We start from the raw sequence: 21,358 nt of genomic DNA on the forward strand, positions 1-21,358 counted from the left end.
AATCACAAAATCTAAAATCTAAAAGACAATTCTAAGGTGTCCATTACCCCTAATTCCCTTTACTCATGAGTCATATTACTAATTTTTTATTGTGATATTAGTTGTGCAGCAGCTGGGATGGCCATCCTTAGGAGTCTGTATGTGCTCTCTCCATATGCATTTTTGTGATGTCACCTTTACATACTTCATGCCTTTCCCACAGGATCCCTAGCTCATTCACTGCTCAGGGTGGGTGTCATTCATTCATGGAAAGGCCATTAGCTATCTTGCTTTCTCCATGTGTTTAACACGTGGCCTAATCCCTATTAACTACAGACCAGTTGATCTTGATCTTAAGAAAGAATTTTAATTTAACTTGTTTCCCTTGTTTTGGATGACTGTAGCCTCTAAGCAGTTCACAAATGTGTGTTTATTTTCAAATCACCCCAATTATTATCCTCATTTTACAGCTGGAGAATAGAAGAACAGAGAAGTGCAGTGATTTTGTGCTCAGTTTAAGACTCCTAATTTGTCAGGGTACTTGCCATTATGCAATTTTTTTAGATATTCAGAGCAGAGCTCCCACTGAGTCCTGCTGCAGCTGTGAGTGCTCAGCCCTTTGCCAAACCAGACCCTAGAGTCTCAAGTCAGGTATCCATACAACTGGGAACATGCAATTAGAGACCATAGTGCAAAATTTGGTGTAAGAATATACTGATGAGATATGTGGCACAAGCAGGCAGAGATGCACCCTGTTCTACACACTGATACTCAATAACTTAAAGCAAAATAGTGTTCATTGTTTTCCCCGATCCCTGAACTTCATTCAAAACACTCCATTCCCTCTGAAACAAATGATTAAGGGGCTGAGAATCTCTCTTTTAACAGTCCTGAATTATCTTGAGCAGCCTGAATAAAGCTGACACATCCTCTGTGGGAAGAGAGCAGGGCTTCCTCTATTGCCAGTGCATTGGTGTGAGAGGGGAAAAAAAAGCCCAGATAACTTCAGCTCTGGCACTTGCTAACTTTGCATATTTGTTTTGGCAGCTCACAGACTTCTCTTAAGAGAGTGTTTGTGGGTAATTTCCTAGGCTCTTAATGAAGCAAAGTGGAAAAACAAAACTCCTATTATGTGGCATCATATTAACACCTCTATGCCTCACGCTATTGGGGTTAACTCTTACCTTCTCCAGATGGACTTCTGCCCTCTGAGTTAACAGGGTAATTTGTAGTAATAATGAGCTTCCAGCTTCTCTGTGGAACAAAGGACACCTTTCCTAGTGGCAGAGACCAGAGCAGCATCATGACCCAGGGTTCTCTCAATCTATTTTCTACCCTGCAATGACCAGTGAATGGGCTATAGTGTCTAAAAAACATTTCCTCCTCTAGCTCTGTCTTACTCCCCTCTAGCCATCTGTGTCCCACTCCTGTTCTTTCCTTATATCTGGCTACTTTGTTCAGCCACTGCTGTTCCTGTCTCCCAACCAGTCTCAATTGTCAATTCTTTCTCTCAGCCTTTTAACTGAAGGTGCTGGCTTCTCCCATACAGATTTTAAGTCCCAATCCCCCTGGGAGTCCACACCCATCTTTGCTGAATTTTGCTTCTTAGCTCCAGGTTTCTGACCATGTGTGAAGTTTTAAAACTTACCCCTGTTTCCTTGTCCTTTTTGATACCTGATCTGTATTTCTCTCTCATCATCCTCTTCTACTTTAGTCCTCCTGCAGCCACAGAGCCCCCCAAGAAGTGCTGAAGTAAATTACCTTCCACTGGGATAAAACCACCTGTCATCATCTAGCATGTCTCCCCTCCTTACTGCAGCTTTTTTTTTTTTAATTTCATCCCTTCAGGATGTCCACTTACACTTTTACTATAAATAATTGAGACATTTTTCATCCTTATTGCTATGCTGCTCTTTCTGGAAGCAGTCTGTCAGATTAATGTGACTCAGCCCTATAGAAGCCAGCAATCAGTATTTCAGGGAACATAATTTTCTCTGGCTGAATAAATGCCTATGTATGTAGTGTTGACACTGATGCTGTGGTTCAGTCTTGTGTAGCTTTTCACCAGGATTTCAGCAGGGGTGTGCACTAGAGACCTGAGAGGTAGGGTCACTGCCTGGATTTCTTTTTGAGCTCTGAAGAATGCAAGGCTCTGCTAAGCCAGGCACTGATGAAAAGAAATAGAAATAAAGGTATGAGGAGAAATTACATGCTGCTATTTATGGGGTTCAGCTCTTAAAAGTAATGTGTTAATGTTTGGGTACAGCAAAAAACTTTTCTCTTCAACACAAGAGGTAAGTAAATATGTATGTATTATATATTTATGTATATATCTGCACAAAGACACAGATACAGAAACAGACACAGCCCATACTATGGACCTTATGCTTCATAATCTCCATGCTTTAAAGTTTAGAACATCAACCCTTGAAATCAGTGGAAGATTTGCACTTAACTGAGGAAGACCTTGGTCACACCTTTGTGTCAGGCTTTGGGTTTGGTCTGTACTGAGAAATGGATGGGGTGAAGTACTGGACATGAGTAAATTTTATCTTGCCTGTGTAGTTTTCCTATCACAAGCACAGGGAAAGCATGGTGGTGTAATAATCCTCTGGTTTAAATTGGTAACCTGTGTGTGTGGCTCCTACCCTTCTTGTGCATGTACCTTCATAAATAAAGTCAAATATTAAAAAAAAAGCTGACTAGTAACAAGGTAATTAGTCAACCAAATGTTCCAGAACTGTCATAAGGAGAAAGAAATGGTGATCTCAAGTTACTTCAGCTCACCATCAAGATCAGCTCGGAGTGTGAGTACAAAGCTAAACTATTGCATGTGCTGCACATATGAAAATGGAGATGGAAAGTGATGAGCTCTTTATATGCCCCTTTCCAAATAAATTTGGAGAAGAGCTTAGGTGGTTAAGCAGGTCCCGAATGGTTTCTGCTGCTGAAATAGTCTATTGATGCTTTATTTTTCCCTTTAGGTTTTCCACTACATTAAATATTTTAAACTACCAAATATTTCTTTCTAAAGGGAAATGGAATGAAAAGATGTCTTACATGATTTATTACAAATTCAGAGGGAAATACTCCCGTTGTAAATAGCTCTACAAAAAATAGCATCATAAATTTAAATGTTGACATGCTTAATATTAAAGGGTCATACTGTACCAAAGGTCTTTAAGGAAAACTTCCCATCCAAAGGAATTTATTTCAGTGAAAATTGATTGAAGTAGGGTTTCTGCTTTCTGGTAGTTGATCTCTCTCTGATCCTAATTTTGTGATCTCCAGTGCAACTTTCTCCTAAATCTTATTTTTTGTGGATCAAATGATTTCCTTCCCTGTTTCATCCTGCAGGCTCCCATGCCACAGCCACCCTCACACTGCAGGCACCTGGGCTGAAGCCTCACCAGGTGTGTGCTGATGTTTGGGGACACAAGGGTGCCACAGCCCACGGGGGCTGATATTGGAAGTCGGAGCCCTGACAGGACTTTAAGTGGTGCTTACCTTGTTCTCAGCACACACTATTCCTGCTCAGGTTATCTGCTCAGGGCTTGAAACAGTGGTTCCAAGCAAGCTCAAAGTCAAACCAAATCATCTTATCAGTCACCTACAGCACAGCCTTCCAAAAGGTTCCTTCCAAAGGTTTGCCCTCACAGCCCAGTTTTCCTTTGGGAAAAAGGAAAACTCACACAGCTCACACAGACAGTGAATGCCAGCTCTTCCAGAGGTGCCTGTGATTTCTGGCCAGCTCCACACCCAGGCCAATCCAGCAGCCTCTCCAAAGGGGCAGAGTGATGTGCATTCTCCAAGTGCCAGGGTGTTCAATATTTAACACATCAAAACCTGTAGACCAGCTCTTATCATGAGCACAGGCTGGATTTTCACTGGAAAAAAATCCTCCACATTATTTTGAGTTTTATCTTCTATTTATATATTTGTGATTTTAGGATTTGTGTGTATTTAGGAATTTTGTTTACCATTAAACTCAGTGTTCTGGAAAAGAACCCAACTTAATTTATAGAAAATACTGGGCCTGTTTTCTGTCTTTCTGTGACTGTTCAATATGAAAAGGATATTGTAAGTGCATATTCTGCTGAATATGTGGTTTGGCAGCGAGCTGCTGTTCAGCTGCCCTGCTTGTGCCTCAGAGTTTATTCAGGTCATAAACGAGACATATAAGCATTTGAGTTAAGATTTATAGTTACATTAACTGTATCAGAAGCTTTTTGTACTTAATATAAAACACACTGCAGGAGCTCGACATTGCTTTATCCCACAATATACTCAATATTAGACATGTTACCTGCTGTAATTACTGACATTAATAGCCTCAGGAATAATGGAAAGTGAGTTAAACACCAGTGTGGTAGAAGTAAATGGGACTTTATAGTACATGTCATTTGGAAATATTGTATGAGTCATTAAATTTGTACTTAATATTTCTTCATTTAGTAATTAAGCAATAACCCAGCAGAACAATGTCCTCACTTTAACACATAGGTCAGATTTTGTTATAAAATCAGGAAAGTGGTTGCCAAGGATTTAATTTAAACCCTATGAAAGATTCAACCTAGTCCTGACACAGCAAAACTGAACTTCTTGCAGACAATTTTTAGGAGAAATTGGGGACCAGGATTTGTACAGCCCCCTCCAACACCTTGGAGTGACTCATGCAAGGCTTTAAGCAGCATTGCATAGGGTAATTTTCTCCTGGAAAGGAGGCTGAAGTCACCAGCAGCTCAGGCAGAAAATCTAATGTGTATGTCTCCAAGCCACCCAATATTTCCTGATTTGGACATGTTATTTTTACCCAAGCTTCCTCAAATTTTAATTTTATAAATAATCTATTTTAGAAACTCCCCTTCCTCCATTGCTTATTCATTTGCAAATGGATGTCCATTCCAAGCCTTTGCACAGAAGCAGTCCATGCTGCTTCACAAAAGTCTTGAAAGACTGGAAAAGTACAAGAGTGGGTTCTCTTAAGCAAATAATATCTCCAGAATGAAGATGCTGTCTGAAATGTTTAAGATGACAAATATACTTGTAGTGCATACTTTTCTCTACAGTCTTCTACATCTGTGTATTGATGAAGCTAACATCCATGTGCACACAGTAAACATATTAACATTTAGATGATCCTTTTTTAGCTTGATGCTAATAAAATGTTAAGGTGAACAAAGAAGAAAATAGAACCCATATTTACCTATAACTCTGGTCTATTTTGAGATCCCAAGGCTTTTATGTTAATAATAAAAACACCAATAAATCCTCCTCTCTTTGCTTTTTAAGCCTGACAGATAGTCTTTGAAGCACTATTGCATTTATTTCTTCTAACCAGATGTGCAATTTATGTTTTATTTGAAAGCAAACCTTAGCATTATAGAAGACACTTGTGCTAAAGTAATAAAACAAATATATTTTCCACCACTGGGTAAAACCTTCCCAGGAAAGTCTCCAGTCCCCCTGCCATATTCCAGAGCCTTGCTGATATTCTTGGAACAGCTTGTATGATACTGGTAAGTCACATCAGTCATTTCACAGAGATCTCAGTGGAGTCTGTCTGAAAACAGAAATAATACAGCAGATTTAAGCAGGGAGACATCTAAGCCCCCAGCCTGCATTTACAAGGATGTAAGGAGAATGTTTAAATGCTAGTTTTGAAAAACACCTGCAATTTATTTCCTAAAAAAATACTCCTAGAATCACATGTGTGGCTTTTTCTAATTTTGCAAGAAACTTAATGCCTCTGTGTATACTGGAAATATGCAAACGGGATATTTATTTTTTGTTCTCTTCCATATTTATGTGGTCTGGACGCCCTCATACAATACAGAAATGAGAAGTAAACAGAAAATTGCAGAACAACACGGGTGGGTGACTCACTGGCCCTTCCAGGTCTCTTATGGCTGGTGAAGGTGACTCAGCAAGGGCTCCTGATGCTGATGTCTATTGGTCCTCCCTAGGGTCAGCTACTCATACAGCTGTTCCTTCATACATGAGTTCCAGCTCACACAAGTAAATGCTCCTTAACCATCACTGGGAATCACTCCAAGAGCAGAGTTTCCCTCCCCTACTCTCTGAACAGTGTAGCAGATGCCTTGAGGCTCTCAGACACTGGAAGCCGTGTGCCTGGCCAGGTTAGAGACACTGACAGCTGTGCTTCCTGCATGTGGTGCTGCCACCCATCTGCCACGAGCCTTCACTTTCCCACTGGCTGGGAAAAGTGATTAGTGTTGCCTGAGGAAAAAACTAATCAGAAGTGGGAAGGCATTCTAGACCTTTACCCCTGCACCTAGAAGTAGCCATGCAGCATTACTCACCTCAGAGGGACACGGCAGTCTAAGAGGTAAAACAGGAGGCTGAGCTGTGGCTGTCTTCCCTATGGATGTGCCCACACGGACTTTTGGGCTTCCTGAAGGAACACAGTGGTAACAGTAAGGTAAATGCCCTTCCAAAGGCAGTCCCCCACATTATTCATTCTTTATTTCCCCTGTGTTTTCTAACCTGGAATAGGGTTAGCCTGTGCCATTTTCAGTACCTAACATTTACTTTCCCTCGGGATGAACTGTGGAACTCAAGTGATAAGTCACCCACCTGCTCTTGACTCCCCAGAATGTTATTATTGATAATTGTTTCTACTGTAGGTGAATCATTAGGTAGGATCGTGTCCAGTTGTGCTTACAGTTGTACTAAATATAGAGGAAGATACAGAAACATTTCACAAAAAGCTGCAGTCCTACATAAAGTGTGTATGTGATGTGGTAATTAGAGTTACTGTCCTCTTGGTGGCAGAATGAAGTCTATAAAAACAGCATACTGAGAAACCAAAGGATCACAGTAATTTGTGTCAATTTTACCTTCTGATCGATTTGAAAAGTATTTATTACAAAGATAAATGGCAGTAGCAGAAATGCTGCCCTGGGAGCAGTTCGGATGTGCACGAATTGCAGACAGCTCTGCGCGTTCATTACACATCGTATGGCTCCTCCTAGTGAAACCCTGCTGAAACAGTTGTGGATTGATTTTCCTCCCTTCTACTATTTCCACCACATCCTGAACTGCAGTTACTTAAGGGATAGAGCAGCAGGGGGCTGCTGGGACATTGTGGGAGGGGGTAAGGGAGTACTATTGCACTATCTTCTGATTTACTTCATAAAGAAAATTCTGCCTTCAGATGCCTGTGTTTGGCTGCTGCTGGCTTCTGTGGCTTCTTTGCATGTAAGCATTTGCCAGCTACCAACTGGACTATCATAAATCAAATAACTGTCTCAAGGAACTTCAGGGTGAAAACATGAGCTGTGAGAGTTCGAGCTTACAAGACAGTTTTCAACTGTTATACAGTATAAATCCTCTTTCATACTTTTTGGTAGCTTCTGCCCTCTCTGGAACACACAGCAGGTGAGTTGTAAGGCAAAACTTGGCCCTACAGCTTCTAAAATATTGCACTTTACATTCATACAGAGAAAATAAATCTTTTATCTGAGTTATTTAATTCATTTATCATTATATTTGGATATTCCACTTGGGTAGTAAATATAACTTTTGCAGTTCTACCAGTTTTACAGTAATGATAACTTCATGCTTTAGTCATAAATATATGTCAACAGCAAAAATAGAAAATAAGGTCATAGTGAGACAAAAATCTTCATTGTCAATTATGCTAAAATGGAAGGAAATGAGCAAAGGATTTGGTAGAAATATTAAGAATTCATACCTTAAAGTTTCTGCAATTTTTCATCTGGAAAATTTTTAAATCTTGAATTAATTACAGGAGATGAAAAAAGTTTCACCTCTGAAAGGAGGTGACTAATATAAGCTTTAAAAGATTACCCCAAAGTCTGTAGGAGGCATTTTCCTACAATGCATTTGTAAGGAAAAAAAAAAATTGTCCTCCAAGGCACATCCTTAATAAGCTTCCTCGTGGTTCTCTCAGTCTTCTTTTATGTGCTATGCTTGGTTCCGTCAGGTACTTGGGGGCGTGGAAAAGGAGATATCTGGGATGGAAAGGTGCTGCAGTTTAGAAGAAAATGGGCAGAATTCCCTACACACAGGATACACAGGATACTGTTTATAGCAAAATTCTGTCCTGTCCTGAAGCTGGGAGAAGCCTCTGTGACTAGCTCTCTCTTATATCCTACATCTGACAGCATATCTTTCCACAGCTAGTAAGCTGGAAGCTGCAAAAAATCAAAAGGGCTGCAGGCACAAAGCTCACACAGAAAAAACCTAAAGCTAACGTCACTCCCACTGGGAGGGAATACTTTGCAGGGGCACAGAGATCAGGACTACACCAATTATCTATTAATGTTTCAGGAGCAGATCCTAAAATAATTGATAAATTAAAACCTGGGCTAGAGCTGACCCTGAGGACTTCCCTACATCCTTGTGTGACTTTGAGTCTCATCACTGCTATTTCACTGTATTACCTGTGATGGATGCAAAGCTCCAGTTGGTGAACAGTTGTTCTTCCTTTACAAATAGGTATAAATCTGTTGTAGAAATCCTACTGGTTATTTCTCGACTTTCTTGAAACGACTCTCTAAACACAGCTGCCTCACAGTCATGGTAAACATTCTTCACAAAGGCCAGTTTGCTCTACAGGCCCCAAGGAATGTGACAGTTTGATACCTGGATAAGCCTGGGCTCAGTTTCTGTTTCTACAGAAAAGCTGGAGTCTCCAGTGGATGTTGGTAAACAAACCCTGGAGCCATTACTTGATAGGGATCATAAGCTGTTACTCAGCACCTTGCAATATGGAGTTGGATGTGACCTAAATGAAAGAGAATAAAAAATCAGAAAAGTATTCCAGAAATACCTGAGATCTGTCACTGCACACAGAGCAAGCTGATACTGAGGTGATGTTCCCAGCTGTTAACCCACAGCCTGACTTGATCACCGTGCATCAGGCTGAAGTAGTCTCACAGGTAGTGTAGCTGCTAGTAGGCACAAAACCTCACCCTCAATGTCCATACATATCCAGATTTAGGTGCAGGGACAGAAGGAAGGGTAATAGCAGGGAGAGTGGGAGATATTGTAATCCACTCCTGCTATCAAATATAGGGACTTGTCTAGAACATGAAGTCATTTTAATCTTTGGTCTCTGAAAGCAGAAACTAGGTAAATTCATGTTAAAAGCAGCATGCACAAAAGTCAGTACTGATATCCATTATATATTTAAAAGTGTTTAGTTCTCCATTGCACTAAAGGGTTTATATCTTCCCAGGATATAATACTAGCATGGATATTTTATAGCTCAAGGTCTTAAAGCAAATATCACCTGGTAAAACCAAAACTGGTGAGGAGCCAGATCTCTCTGAACCTGCTGCTGCTTTCTGGGAGCTTCTGTTTGTCATTGTGGTGGGAAGGCCACATAGGGAGTGTTGAAAAGGATGCAGGTAAAAAGCTGTTGTTGCTGTTGTAGGACCAATTCCACCTCCCTGACTAAGACTGAGTGAAATTCACTGATAAGATACTACTTGCTCTGGTACATGATGGTAGAAATAAGCCCAGAAAGAACATACCTGGAAACCTGGGCTTGACTGTGCTAGTGTTAGGCACCATGCATGAAATGCCAGGCATGCAAATGCCAGACAGCTTCTACACTCACTTGGCAGTGCAGGAAAGGCTGCCTTCTGCCCACAGCTGGGCACAGCAGATCACCTTGGTGGCTTTACCACACTAGCTTCTCTGAGAGGACTTCTTTCCATGCACTGTGATCAACGTGAAGGGACTGCTGCCCCAGGGATCAGTGGAAAGGTTTTCAGGCTTGCATCTTTGCAGGGAGACAATTATGACCTGAAGAAAGATTAGAAAAAAACAGATTTCTTATGTGCTTCACTCAGTGAGTCTCAGGAAGGACTACAGGTCATCCACAGTATTGAAGTGCTGGTAAAGTAAAAATGGGCTTCAAGGACAGAGACTATTAGCAGAGAAGCCCTTGTTTGGTTGTAAGCGACCTCATTCAAGTGCAATATCGATACCAGAGAAAGAGGGAAACCAGAAAGATAAAACTATAATCCTGGACTATCAGAGGGAAGAAGGAAAAAAGAGAAACTTGCTGTCAACAAGAGCTAACCTGCTCCTTGGGAATGTATTGATCTTGTTTCCTTTGGTCTTGTGTTACAGCAAATAAGGGAATCATCACCCCCACTATCAGTACAGTATTTGCCTTCTTTCAAGCAGATGGCACCATAAGCCAGATGAATAAGGTCTGAATCTGCCTTTAACAACTTACTAGTTATTCTCAAATATTGTGTGGTTGACTCCAGCATACAAAGGAGTTATAAACAGTGCCCTTAGCCCAGTATTACCTCCATGGTCAGAGGGCAGATAGGACAGGAGTCAGTGAGAAAGAACCCTCTGGTATAAGAATACTTTCTGCATTACAGTGCCTGCAGCCTTGCCATGACCCACCAGAAAGTCACAGTCTCATTCTCCATTACTGCAATGGCCCATCCCAAATGATGCAGATTAGTTTAATCACAGAGGACTGAAATACTTTCCAAGGGGAAAAAAAAAAGTTTCAGTCAGTGAAACGAAAGAGGAAAATTCCCAGCACAGTTAAACTCAGAGACTTTCCTCCACCCCAGCTATTCACCAAGCAAAGGTTATTCCAACCACAGCTCAGAGCAATCTGAGAGCAGCTGCTGAGATGCTTCTCAATTTTGAATGAGAAGCCGCACTTTAAGAGGATGGCTGGCAGACAGAAGGGGGAACGTGAGAGCTGTGGCTGCGGGAGCTGTAGGGATCCGGTGCTGCTGCAGCCACCTCTAGACAATGGGATCAGCCTTTGTCCCAGCTCTGGGCGGGACCCAGAGACTGCCTGGTGGGCCAAAGGCTTGCAGCATTACGGTTTGGATAGGGCAGGCGCACTGACCGTAATCCAAAGCCTGGAGAAGGTGCTTCAATTGCCTGTTTCCTTCTCCCCTAGGGGTGCTTTCCCAAGACCTGTGAAAAAACCGCACGGCAGCTGGGGGTCACACCTTCAGCCCGGGATGGCCAGGGGGCATCGAGATCCGACCCTGTGCCCCTTCCGCGGTCCCCTGTGTCAGAGGTACACACGGGACGTTTTGAAGGGTGGTGGCTGCTCCCAGAGAGATCTCTGATAAAGAGGAAGGGACAAGTATTGCTACAAATCTCTAATATCTCCCACTATCAGCCTAGCAAGAGAATAAAATTAAATTTCCCTAAGGAACGAAGACGTACATGCATTCCCTTTCTGCAAATTCAGACAGCCCCGAAGATCACGGGTGCGGGCAGAGCCATTTCTCTCTCAGACCACTTTTTCATACCGTTCAATGTGTAGAAATATCCTAGAATAAGCACAATAGCCTCTCCAGGCATGCAACGCCTTGGTAAACCGGCGGAGCGGAGTTGCCCCTGCAGCCGGCTGGAGCTGCGCCCGCCGCGGTGCGGAGCGAGGAGGGCTCCCCCAGCCGGGCCCGTCAGCCGCGGACCATTCCTGCCGGACTGCAGGCTCTTGCCGGGAGAAGTGTCACTCTCCAGACTCAAAAAAAAAAAATGTTTCTCTCTTCATCTCTATCTACATTATGGTACCCCCATTCCTTTCCCATCCACCTCAAAAATTCAAGTAGAGATGGAAAAAACAGGCAGAAGCGCCTGCATTTGCTACGTTTGCTTCTGACGCCAGAAGGGATTTAGGGATATCACCAGCAGCTTATTTAGAGAGTCCAAAAGCACACCAAGAGCAAAATAAACGAACAGGAAAAAACACGTTGGGTTTAAGCGCACAGTCGGGGAGCATCAGCTCCGGAGGTGGGGCAAATGCTGTTCTGGTTGTTTCGGTAGACTTCCCGGGAAAGGAATCACATCGGGCTCTCAGAAAAACGTCCCGGTTCGTGTAAAACACATCTAATGCTGGAAACACCCACCCACACACACGTGTGTTTAAACACACAGCTTTCTCCCTATTATTTATGGCTAGTGCAATGGGGAAGGGCTGTGGCACGCCGGTGTCCTCACCGCCGGGAGAGAAAGCGGGGCCGTATCTCGGCCCGGAGGCTCTCTCTGCTCCCCGGCAGCCGGGGCTAGGGGTCTCCTCTCCCGCGGAGCCGAGCTACGCGCAGCACCCGCACCGTGTGGGTGAAGTCAAAGCTGAACGGTCCCGATGCCTCACCCCGCTGCTCCTCTTTCCGAGGGGGGCTCCAGCTGGAGGTGAGGGATAGGATGCACGACGTGAGACTATCCCGTGTACAGCTTTTCTTTCGAAGAGCTGGCTTCTCCGAAGTGATAAAACCCCGAGCGATGGCGGATTTTACCCCTTTCACAGCCGGTATTGCTTCACTGCGTCCTCTTCCTCCGGATGCGGGTCGCAAAAAGCAGGGGCTGCGTCCCGAGGGACTGGGAAAGAGAAATAGCCGCTGTGAAAGCGGGGCACGAGAGTCACGCTCACGCAGTTTTCGTGTGGTCTCCTTGAGCTGGCGTTGAGCGGGTGTCACCCGGGGAGGTCGGAAAACGATGCTCTTGCGGGAAAGAGCCCGTGCGGTCCTTCAGTGTCACGGCGGGAGTCCGACTTCACCACAGAGCCGGGCCTTTGGAGCAAACGTCGTTCACTCCCTGCGCTCTGCCTTTCCACGCCGATCCACAAGTACAGAGCCCAGAGCCTGTGAATTCCGTTCCCCACTGCCAATGAATTTGCACGTCCTGACAGCCTAACACCTGTCCCTTAACCCAATGAGTGGGCCCTTGCATGCCTATAGCCAGATACATACGCCTAAAGAAGACAAAATTCAATGTGCACCTGTACAATCAAAGAAAGCACAAACCGGGCAGTATGAGCACAAAAACTAAATCTGACTTTTTAAAAAAAAAAACTTTCCTGAAAGACAAGCTAAAAATAATTTTTATAATTTAAATTATATATTCTCAATTTAATTCTGTCTCTTTCACAGCTTTTTTTCTCTGAAGAGAATGTTCAGATTTATTTGCAAATGAAAAACTGTATTTTATGCATGTAGGAATAGAAATACTGAAGGTATTAGGCAGAGAAATTTTAAACGGAAGAAAATATTCACAATTTTTAAAAAGAAAGTTATACAGTTATCAGTATAGGAAGCTGGTCTTGACAGCATTTTTTGTACTTTCTACATTGCTGTAACAGTGCAAATACAAAATGATTGTAAATTTGCAACACCAATACATTAATAATTCAACTGTAGTTATTTTCTTATTTTAAATTAATTTTTTCACTCACAACATTGCAATTATTTGGTTTTGCAACTATATTTAGCAGGAGTGGGATTTATAATACATAAGTTTTTGTTTGTGTTTGTGTTTGTTTTTTGGGTTTTTTTTTTTTTTTTGATAGTCACAATTAACTAGTGGAAGGTATAAGTTAAAAACTACAAGGTAGAAAGGGTACTTTATTCAAATCGTATGGAAGCCCCCAACTTTATCCCAAATTATGTGCATATGAAGAACAAACAAACCCTTCAAATGTGCAGAACAACTGGATGTTATTTATTTTTTTCCCCAAGTGACACTTTATCTTACTATAAGTGGAGGGTGTTTGTATATATGTGAAGAGGGAGATAGAAACCATGTGGTTCATACCGTGATATCCAAAGATTAAGAGGCTGTTCACAGAACTCTGGATGAAGTAAGAGAGATGTCAGACAAAGATCTGCACGTTTTGACAATGAAGCTGAGATGAATTTCCCATACTGAGGAGCCGGTTGCTGAGTTCATAGATATGGTAACTAATCAATGAATCTGCACCCAAGCCCCACCTCGGCCACTCCATGCTGCCCCTGCGCAGTGACAAGCAGCAGGTCTTTGCAGGTAAAGGGTCGCTCGCCTGGGTTAGGTCCTCGATCGGGAAGCCAAGAGAAATTTGGTAAATGTCTCACGGGCCTGGAGGGGAGGCTTCCAGCTCGGCCTCCTGCCGAGGACACCTGTGATTCCCCTGATACAGGGTAAGCATCGAGCTTTACCATGGAGAGAAGCCTGGTCCAGGGTTGTGGAAAGTCGCCATGCAGCATCCCCAGCAGAGCCACATGGGGTCCTTTGCAGCAGTTATTCTTGGAACTCTTGCCAGCAAACTTTCTCTGGAGGCTTTGGTATCACCCTTTTCAAAATCACATACATCTCCTACAAGCATTTAGGTCACAAATATATAGGACTCCTACAAGGAGCAGGAAAAGGCCATGCTTCCCACAGCCCTTATGCATCCCTCCCCCGTTGCTGAACACTTTCTGCCTTATTAGGTGCTCAGAAATGAACTAAAACGCCCGAAGACAAACGTCCCACACGGAGATATTTCAAATCTCATCCCTGGTGAGGAGGAAAATTGTCAAAAGAAACACTAGTAAGACTAGGGCACTGTCAGGGGCAGGTGGTCAGCAGCAGGGCCTGTGACATGGCCCCTGTGCCAGGGCCAAGTCGGTGGCACTGGGACCTCCCGATGGAGCCTGAGCCGCGGCTAAGAGCGTGGAGGCTCCCATAGCTGCTGAGGCTCTGCTTCGGCGCTCAGCACAGTGCTGCGCGCAGCAAAATCCCCTCACCTTCCTCCCTCCGGCTTCAGGGCTGAAAGTAATCCCATAGCAGTGTGGGCGGATCAGCTTCTCACACACCGGGTCAAAGAACCCTTTTCGGGACAACACACGGACCGTAAAGGCCGTATCCGGCTCTCCAGCCTGGGAATTCCTCCCATCGGGACTCAGTTGCCAGGAACGGGACGCTTCTGCAGCCCAGGCCCTGGTCCTGCTGCGCCTTTTTCCCGGGCGGTAGACGGGATTTGGTATAGGAACGGCTGCAGGAGGGGACAAGAGATCGACCCGACGTCCCGAGTTGCTGGCTGCGGGCCGCCCGTCTTCCTTATCCCTCGTGGCTGGATGGACGTCCCGGCAGGGAGATACCCTTGTCAGACGCCTACCGCCCCTGGGACAAGGACATCAGCGTGTGCAGGAAAAGGGGTATGCGGGCAGTGTCAGAGCGCTGCGGGGAAGCCGAAATGCCCCTCAGCAGTGCGACTGGCGCCGCATCGTCCCTGGGTTACTCGTTATCGCTGCATTTGGCAGAAAATTCTTGGAGAAGTCGCTCTGAAATATAATTTTCTGACTCTGCCAGAATCCCGAGGGGGAAAAAAACTCCTCCTCGCCGAAGGGCGTCTGCCCTTCCCGGAAGGCGAGTCCCGTTTAGGCAAGCGAGGGGCAACAATCTCGCAACAGCGCTCTTCTCCAAAGGAAAAAAAAAAAGTGTATTTCCAGCACTATTCTGCATTAAATCTTGCGGCGCCTCAACTTTGCAAATGAGCTTGGTGGGGTGTATTAATATTTCGCAATACCCTCTTCGTATTTCCCTGCAGCTGCAGAAGAGAACCGTTTTGCAAACGAAACCTAGGCAGCGAAAACCGACCCTCTCGCCCTGCTAGCCAGGGCGCAGCGGCTGTTCGGCCGCCGAGGGCTGTTCTGGCTCGTCCCGCCGGCCTGCCGGACCCTCCCGCCCCCGGGCTGTGCCGCCGAGGGGCTTCTGGCGGAGGAGCGGCGGCGCGAGCAGCTGGGGATTACTGCAATATGGCACTTGCCTGGTTTGCAGCAGTGGTGGTGGGATAACACTATCATTTCCACGCGTGGTGTAAGCGGGTAGAGCTCGACCCCGGATCCGCCGTGTAAAAAAACCTACTGAGCTTCATCGCAAAACCTTTGAGCCGGAGAAGAAGAAACTTTCGTTTACTTTATGAAACTATGCAACTGATAGTGAATTCCGCGCCCGGTTACGTCTTTGCTTTTTCATGTCGCAAGTAATTTGTTTTCACGCTCATCAATAATGCAATACCTCTGGGGTCGATGCTGAAGCCCCCCAGGAGCCACGCAAGGCAGAAGGGGATGGGACAGGGAGTAAGGGTAGCTTGGCTCTCTTTTCTCGTATCTGTTTGTTGTTGTTGTTGGCGACGGGGTGTGTGCGCGGGGGTTGTTCCCGTTTTTATTATCTCTACGAAAGAAAACCCTCAGGGCAGTAATGACAGAGTTTTCTACACGCAGTAAAACATTAGAGTGGCCACAAACCTTTCAGCATAGACCAAAAAGCTAGTTTCTGTTTCTCTTCTCTTCTCTTCTCTTCTCTTCTCTTCTCTTCTCTTCTCTTCTCTTCTCTTCTCTTCTCGTCTCTTCTCTTCTTCTCTCTTCTCTTCTCTTCTCTCTTCTCTTCTCTTCTCTTCTCTTCTCTTCTCTTCTCTTCTCTTCTCTTCTCTTCTCTTCTCTTCTCTTCTCTTCTCTTCTCTTTCCTACTCTATCAGGGGATAAAAAACCCCAACACCTCGGTGTTTTGTGACTATGTTTTGCAAGGGAAGACATGGTTTTGAAGGAAAACACGGCCCGTTTTCACCCAGATGGACATCTGTGTTCTGTGTGCTGCATGACACAGATGTTCCCACCTGCAGAAGAACCCCAGGTCATTTCGAAGGACCAGAGCAACAGGGCATCAATGAGCCTAATGCATAGGATGAAGGTATCCGTGTACACATATTTGGATAAAGTGTTTTTGCACAAACAAAGCTGTAGGAACTGGAAACCTTTAAAGAAAAAGAACCGAGAAAAAGAAAAGATGCACTTCCAAGCCTGGTCAGGAAGGATCGTCACCGGCCTTAGGTCCCAAAAGCAAATATTTAGGGGGTCCGGTTAACCGTGGGAAAGGATTAGTGAACAGAGATTCAAACAAGAAAACTTCCTCCCCGGCAGAGCCAGCTCCGTGCCGGTGCTCGCCACCCCTTTCCCCAGCCCCCCGAACCCCTTCGGCCTCGCTCCGTGGGACTGCACGGCCGCAGAGAAGGAGAACCTCCCCGGCAGCCAAGGCCTCCTCTGCCAAAGAGACGAGGGAGGGGATCACTATTCTTCCACTGTAAGACATTCGTCATTATAAATCGTCAAGCGAAGTGTACAGGGGAGGTCCCCAGAGCCGCGCTTGGCTCACAGCTGCCTTTAGCAGCAGCACAGCCAGGAGATAAACCGGCATTGACTTAAGTCGCCGTGCAGGAGAGCCCCTAAGCTCCCCGCATCCTTAGGTGTGCTGGGCTCTGTCGGCGCAAGCGGGAGCTGGCGGCTGGCCGCCCACGCTCTGCCTGGACCCGTCCCCGGCACCGAGCGGGACATCACCAGAGACCCCCGAAACGCTTCCTGGTGTAAGCAGACGGTGCTGCCCCTCACCTTTGCCGGCTGGGTCTCCCGGGTTCCTCTGTCACCGGGAAGGGCTCTGTCACTCCCACTGCAGTGGTACAGAGGAGCGAACCTGCATCAGTCCGTGATCTCAAACGAAAGCCACGAAGAAAAACAGCGCCTTTCGAAGTCAGACGTGCTGCTGTCCAGGAAGACGACAGAGCTACCAGGACTCTCAAACTCAAACGCGGAATTCTGGTTACTTGAAAGCAGCTCGAAAATGCAATTATTCCTGTAGGTGGCACTGGTACTAGATGCTGTAGAAGCCGAGGCAGAAACGGAGAAAATTGCCTAGGAATTCCCAATTGGTTCCTATAATTTAAGGCAGAACAATAGAGTTATCGTTTTTATTTACTCTAAATTCATGTAACATGTGACAAATGAAAACCCGATTTCTTTATTAGAACAAAATATGCTTTTAAAATCTGGCCCTCAATTGCTTAATGGTCTGGTCTGAGACCACGAGAATTGTCTATTCCCCTATATGTCATTAAGCAAATCCTAGTGCAAATAGAAGTTAACTCAACACGGCTCATTCAAGTCAAATGCTTGCACCAGGAAAGCCCTAATGAGACACTGTCTGGTTTCCAGAAGGGTTGCTAAGTACGATTGGCGGCAAAGTTATTAAATCTGTCCAAGCAACTAACACATCATTAAGACACCCCACCTAACCCTCCCGACCTCGATCTGAATATTCAAGTGAGGTTGAAAGGGATATGACAGTGGCACCGATGCCATAGATCAGATGGAACTCCCCACGCCGGGGAAAGGAACCGGAACAGTCCCGGGTCTCGGCTGCGGCTGGAGGTGAGGAGGAGTTTGCCGGGGAAACTTGGTCCGCGGGGACGTCCTTAATCCCCCGGTCTTTCTCCAGGCTCAGCGCTACTGTGCATTCATGTCACCTGTTCACCCGCCTTCAGCGTGTTCGGGGGAAGTGCACGCACATGCCTTCACTGCAGAGGGTCTGTACGGACCCGAGACGGCGGGCTTAACCCCGACAGTGTAACCGGGTCTGTCCGTCTCCTCCTTTCTCTTGAGAATGGGTCAAATGTCCGTAGCCACTCTCCGTGGGCTGTGTGAGTTTCTACAGACCCTGCCCTTCTCCCACCAGGCCGGGGGGCGTCCCCGCGGTGTCGTAGGGAGTGAGAGCCCCGGCAGGGCCAGGGAACAAGCCAGCCGGGAACGAGCCGGGAAACCAGCCGGGAACCAGCCGGCTCCGGGCGGCGGGAGAAGCTGCTCGAGAAGGAGCGGGGGGCTCCGGCCCAACCCCCAACACAGCCCGACACCGAGTGGGCATTTCTGACCACTAAAGCTGAGCTTCCCTGCTTCTGCACGCCAGGGAGGAGAGCTTCGCAAGAGGTTGCGTCCTTATCCCAAAAGCAGGACACCTAAATGCCTTGTGTCTCTATTTCTTGCTATATTTCGTTTTCTTCAGATTTTGGGTCTGTGAAAACCGAAGTGACTCCAAGATCCGATTGTATTTTGCCCATCATTACTTCATAAACATGCAGGAAATGTCCAGACATGGCTCATTGGTATGTGATGAAACTTTGTTAAATAAAATTTCATCCTGTTATATTTCCATTCTCCGTCTTGACCCTGACTTTGAAATGATTTCTTAACATTAAAATCACGCACTCTCACACAACACAGCTCCCTCTCTACCTGCCAGCTTGTGTGAGTTTTGGAGTTGTTGCGTGTATTTCGTACATGCTTGAGTACTACGTTAATTAAATTTTGGTAAAAATCACAAGTAAATGAACGTGGGCAGTTTAAGCAAACACAAATGTATAAGCCGGTGGTTTTTAGCGAGCTAAAATAAGGTAGCAGGCTGTAACAAGAAACGCACCATCTACTAACGACAGACCGGCAACTTGTGCCAGGATCATTTTCAAAACGCCCTTTCCCCCTGAAGAGGGGTAAAGTGGAAAACAAGGCCAGGCCCTGCAGAAGGGCCGGGGCCGGGGGTCGCCAAGGGGCTGGGGAGCTGCTGGGGGGCAGCGGTCCCCATCTGCAGCCGCGCGCCGGCTGGAAAGGATGTGTCCCTGTGAAAATCCCCCTTCTCTTTCGCACAAGCGTTTGCCGGTGCATGTGCTCTTGTCCCAGGCTACGAGGGGGAGTCAGCACACCTGAGAGCTGGGGGTCAGGCCGGGTATTTTTCAGGCTCGCAGGCTCGGAGAGGAGCGTGAGCGGCGAGGTCAGCCAGGATGGCGAGCGGCCCCGCACCCTCTCCCTCTGCCTGCTAAGGCACGCTGCCCTCGCTAACCTACTGCGCTCAGCTATTTTGTGGCATAAGGAAATGCACATGGCAGCCAGTGATGCGTGGAGGCCCCTTCATCCTGCGTTTGGTTCCTCGCAAAAAACGGGAATGATCCCTGGAGATTCCGTGGGATTTTATGCGCTCACGCGTAGGAATAGCTCTGTACAAAATGAAAGCTCCGTTTCAAAGCTCCTTGAGTCTCATCTCTCTCAATTTCACACAGAACCTTCCCTCGGGGATGGGTCACCTCCGGACATAACCCGAGGTTCTCGCTGGGTTGTCGTTAACCTTCCACCTGCCTCTGCCCGCTTTTCCCTACCTGCCCTTCAGAGGAGTCCGAAATCTCCTCCGACACCCACACCGCGTTATCCCCTCACCCCTGCTCCGGCACCAAGATGTTCCTTGCCCACCAAACTGTCTGCATCGCTTCCGGGGGAGGATTTCGCGGCTTTGAGCCGCATGGCAGGAGCTGGGGGAGGGGAAGACAGGGCAACTGCGACAGTCCCTCCGGCCGCAGCGCCACGTCTGCCCCTCAGACCTTCCCCACGCCACCTCGGGAAATACGGCCGCCCGACTACACACACGACCGGGGGAACTATGTCCTTTGGGAAGGATCAGGGGGCCTTCTGCTTACAAAATACCTTACCATGAGGGCATCCTTCTGCCTTAATAGCCCCTCAGTAGCCAACTCCCCTCGAGGAAGGTGAGGAGGTAATCTTCCTCCCTTTAAAAAAAAAAAAAAGTCAATAAAAATCTGCAGCTTCAAAGAGGGGCTGGGGGGTGTGGCGGGTGTACCGCGTTGGATTTGTCTGGTTTCTTCCTACAAGGGGATAGCGGAGGCATCTGGGGAGCAGAGCGAGGCACAGCAAGGCCTCATGAAGGCGGCTCTAAGAGGAAGGAGTAGGACACGCCGAGGTGAGCACAGCGGCGCAACGGAGCCCTGCCGGAGCGCTGGGAAACCTCAGCGTCGGGACTCTGCTCTCAGCTGCGGGAGTTGGGCTCTGTCTGGAGGCCTGCCCGGGCCCGTAAAGCTCCGGAGAAGGCCTTCATGGGCGGGGGCAGCCAGGGACGGCCGCCCGCCGCCTCGCCGGTACCGGCCGCGCACCGGGGCTGCTGCAGCCTACATGCGATTTGCAGTGGGCAGCGCACGCCGAGTCAGTTTTGAGGAGGAGAGAGGGAAAGAGAGCAGAGTTTGAGAGAAGGAGAGGAAGGGGAGCGCCCCTGGATCCCCTCTGCGACGCAGCAGTGTCGGGAGAAGGCAGACAAGGGCAGCGACTCCCGAGAGACACCAGCTGCCCGGACTCGCGGCTCCGGCCTCGCTGTGCGTGACGGCACCGCTCAGGCACTCTCTCGGCACGGAGGGAAAGGAATGGGAGGGCAAGCCCGGCTCCTGTCTGGCACTGGCTCGAGTCTTTTACAGCTTCCCCCCGTTATGCTTTGTCAGGCCGGGGCACCCTGCGGTGAGGGCTCGGGTGCGTGCCGGGGCAGCCGCCGGCTTCTCAGGGCGAGTCCCCTGCCCGGGCACGCGTGCCCTTCCCCGGTTAGAAAAGCCCCGACCCCGCGCCCTCCGCTCTCCCCTCCCTGCTGCCTTTCCCCTCCGATTCTACAATGATTTCCTACCTGAAAAAAATAATCTTTTTGCCAGGCAGGTCAGAAGCGATCAACAGTCTGTTGTATATTATGTTTTCATATTCCTCTCGTCTCCCCCTGCCCTCTACCGACTCACTGTAGATCTGACCTTTGGTATTTCAGCCCACACTCAGCAGTTGAATGGAAACAAGTTGAGCACGTTCACTTCTGATAAACATTATCCTTAAACCACTAGAGACCCGAGCAGAGTAAACGAGCTTTTCCGACAGGACCACATCAGGAACACACATTGAGAAAGGGAAAGAAACAAAATATCCAGGAGATCAGAGGCGGGCTCGAGGGTAGAGGGGTGGGA

This window comes from Serinus canaria, chromosome 5, assembly GCF_022539315.1.
Source record: "Serinus canaria isolate serCan28SL12 chromosome 5, serCan2020, whole genome shotgun sequence".
NCBI classification, from domain to species: Eukaryota; Metazoa; Chordata; class Aves; order Passeriformes; family Fringillidae; genus Serinus; species Serinus canaria.